Below are 3532 nucleotides of genomic sequence, written 5' to 3'. Positions count from 1 at the left end.
CACACCAAGGTGGGCAGCGAGGTGCGCACCTTTGATGCGATGCCTTCACTAATTTCCATAAAAGGCAAAAAAAAAACGAGATTTTAAAATTTCCGTTTTGAAAGATAGTGAGAAAAAGGGAATGCTGGTGCCATCTTGAGCCCGCCCTGGTGCGCAGCCCAGCCAAGGTGTGCGCACCAAGGTGCCCACCCTGGCGAAGGTGCGCGCCCGGGCAATTAACCCAACTTCCAACTTCGCGCGCGCCAGGGTGGGAGCGCACCCAACAACCGGGCCTGGGAAGAGCCAATGCGAGAAACCCCACCAAACGCTCTGACAAAAAAAGAGGGGGCGCTCCAGTAACCCCGCTTCGGAGCGCACCCTGGGCAAACCCAGCCAAGGTGCCCACCCCGGCCAAGGTGCAGGCGAGGTGCGCACCCGGGGCAAACCGGGCTCCGACAACGTGCACGCCGCACCTTGGAGCACACTTCGTAGTGCTCCCGGGTGCGCACCTCAGAGCACACCAAGGTGGGCAGCGAGGTGCGCACCTTTGATGCGCTGCCTTCACTAATTTCCAGAAAAGGCAAAAAAAAAAGGAGATTTTAAAATTTCCGTTTTGAAAGATAGTGAAAAAAACGGAACGCGCGTGCCATCTTGAGCCCGCCCTGGTGCGCAGCCCAGGTAAGGTGCCCACCCTGGCAAAGGTGCGCACCCGGGCAATTAACCCTACTTCCGACTTCGTGCGCGCCAGGGTGGCAACCGGGCCTCGGAAGAGCCAATGCGAGAAACCCCACCAAACGCTCCGACAAAAAAAGAGGCGGCGCTCCAATAACCCCGCTTCGGAGCGCAGCCGGGGCAAACCCAGCCAAGGTGCCCACCCCGACGAAGGTGCACGCGAGGTGCGCACCCGGGGCAAACCGGGCTCCGACAACGTGCACGCAGCACCTTGGAGCACACTTCGAAGCACTCCCGGGTGCCCACCGGCGTTGCGCACCGTGGTGGGCAGCGAGGTGCGCACCTTTGATGCGCTGCCTTCACTAATTTCCAGAAAAAGGCAAAAAAAAATGAGATTTTAAAATTTCCGTTTTGAAAGATAGTGAAAAAAAAGGAACGCGGGTGCCATCTTGAGCCCGCCCTGGTGCGCAGCCCAGGCAAGGCATGCGCACCAAGGTGCCCACCCGAGGTGCACACCCGGGGCAAACCGGGCTCCGACTTCGTGCAGGCCGCACCTTGGAGCACACTTCGGAGCGCTCCTTGGTGCGCACCATGGTGCCCACCAGGGCGCGCAACCCAGCCAAGGTCTGCACACCAAGGTGCCCACCCCGGCGAAGGTGCACGCGAGGTGCGCACCCGGGGCAAACCGGGCTCCGACTTCGTGCACGCCATGGTGCCCACCGCGGCGAAGGTGCACGCGAGGTGCGCACCCGGGGCAAACCGGGCTCCGACTTCGTGCACGCCGCACCTTGGAGCACACTTCGGAGCGCTCCTTGGTGCGCACCATGGTGCCCACCAGGGCGCGCAACCCAGCCAAGGTGTGCGCACCAAGGTGCACGCGAGGTGCGCACCCGGGGCAAACCGGGGTCCGACTTCGTGCACGCCGCACCTTGGAGCACACATCGGAGCGCTCCCAGGTTCGCACCAGCGTTGCGCACCTTTGATGCGCTGCCTTCACTAATTTCCAGAAAAGGCAAAAAAAAACGATATTTTAAAATTTCCGTTCTGAAAGATAGTGAAAAAAACGGAACGCGGGTGCCATCTTGAGCCCTTCCTGGTGCGCAGCCCAGGCAAGTTGTGCGCACCAAGGTGCCCACCCTGGCGGAGGTGCGCGCCCGGGGCAAACCGGGCTCCGACTTCGTGCACTGCATGGTGCCCACCAAGGCGCGCAACCCAGCCAAGGTGCCCACCGCAGCGAAGGTGCACGCGAGGTGCACACCCGGGGCAAACCGGGCTCCGACTTCGTGCACGCCGCACCTTGGAGCACACTTCAGAGCGCTCCTTGGTGCGCACCAGGGCGCGCAACCCAGCCGAGGTGCCCACCCCGGCGAAGGTGCACGCGAGGTGCGCACCCGGGGCAAACCGGGCTCCGACTTCGTGCACGCCATGGTGCCCACCGCGGCGAAGGTGCGCACCCGGGGCAAACCGGGCTCCGACTTCGTGCACACCGCACCTTGGAGCACACTTCGGAGCGCTCCTTGGTGCGCACCATGGTGCCCACCAGGCCGCGCAACCCAGCCAAGGTGTGCGCACCAAGGTGCACGCGAGGTGCGCACCCGGGGCAAACCGGGGTCCGACTTCGTGCACGCCGCACCTTGGAGCACACATCGGGGCGCTCCCGGGTTCGCACCGGCGTTGCGCACCGTGGTGGGCACCTCGGAGCACACCAAGGTGGGCAGCGAGGTGCGCACCTTTGATGCGATGCCTTCACTAATTTCCATAAAAGGCAAAAAAAAAACGAGATTTTAAAATTTCCGTTTTGAAAGATAGTGAGAAAAAGGGAATGCTGGTGCCATCTTGAGCCCGCCCTGGTGCGCAGCCCAGCCAAGGTTTGCGCACCAAGGTGCCCACCCTGGCGAAGGTGCGCGCCCGGGCAATTAACCCAACTTCCAACTTCGCGCGCGCCAGGGTGGGAGCGCACCCAACAACCGGGCCTGGGAAGAGCCAATGCGAGAAACCCCACCAAACTCTCTGACAAAAAAAGAGGGGGCGCTCCAGTAACGCCGCTTCGGAGCGCACCCTGGGCAAACCCAGCCAAGGTGCCCACCCCGGCCAAGGTGCAGGCGAGGTGCGCACCCGGGGCAAACCGGGCTCCGACAACGTGCACGCCGCACCTTGGAGCACACTTCGTAGCGCTCCCGGGTGCGCACCTCAGAGCACACCAAGGTGGGCAGCGAGGTGCGCACCTTTGATGCGCTGCCTTCACTAATTTCCAGAAAAGGCAAAAAAAAAAGGAGATTTTAAAATTTCCGTTTTGAAAGATAGTGAAAAAAACGGAACGCGCGTGCCATCTTGAGCCCGCCCTGGTGCGCAGCCCAGGTAAGGTGCCACCCTGGCAAAGGTGCGCACCCGGGCAATTAACCCTACTTCCGACTTCGTGCACGCCAGGGTGGCAACCGGGCCTCGGAAGAGCCAATGCGAGAAACCCCACCAAACGCTCCGACAAAAAAAGAGGCGGCGCTCCAATAACCCCGCTTCGGAGCGCAGCCGGGGCAAACCAAGCCAAGGTGCCCACCCCGACGAAGGTGCACGCGAGGTGCGCACCCGGGGCAAACCGGGCTCCGACAACGTGCACGCAGCACCTTGGAGCACACTTCGAAGCACTCCCGGGTGCCCACCGGCGTTGCGCACCGTGGTGGGCAGCGAGGTGCGCACCTTTGATGCGCTGCCTTCACTAATTTCCAGAAAAAGGCAAAAAAAAATGAGATTTTAAAATTTCCGTTTTGAAAGATAGTGAAAAAAAAGGAACGCGGGTGCCATCTTGAGCCCGCCCTGGTGCGCAGCCCAGGCAAGGCATGCGCACCAAGGTGCCCACCCGAGGTGCACACCCGGGGCAAACCGG

The sequence above is a fragment of the Cryptomeria japonica genome, unplaced genomic scaffold (genome assembly GCF_030272615.1).
Source record: "Cryptomeria japonica unplaced genomic scaffold, Sugi_1.0 HiC_scaffold_15, whole genome shotgun sequence".
Taxonomy (NCBI): Eukaryota; Viridiplantae; Streptophyta; class Pinopsida; order Cupressales; family Cupressaceae; genus Cryptomeria; species Cryptomeria japonica.
The sequence above is the reverse complement of the archived record's forward strand: the minus strand, read 5'-3'. Positions refer to the sequence as shown.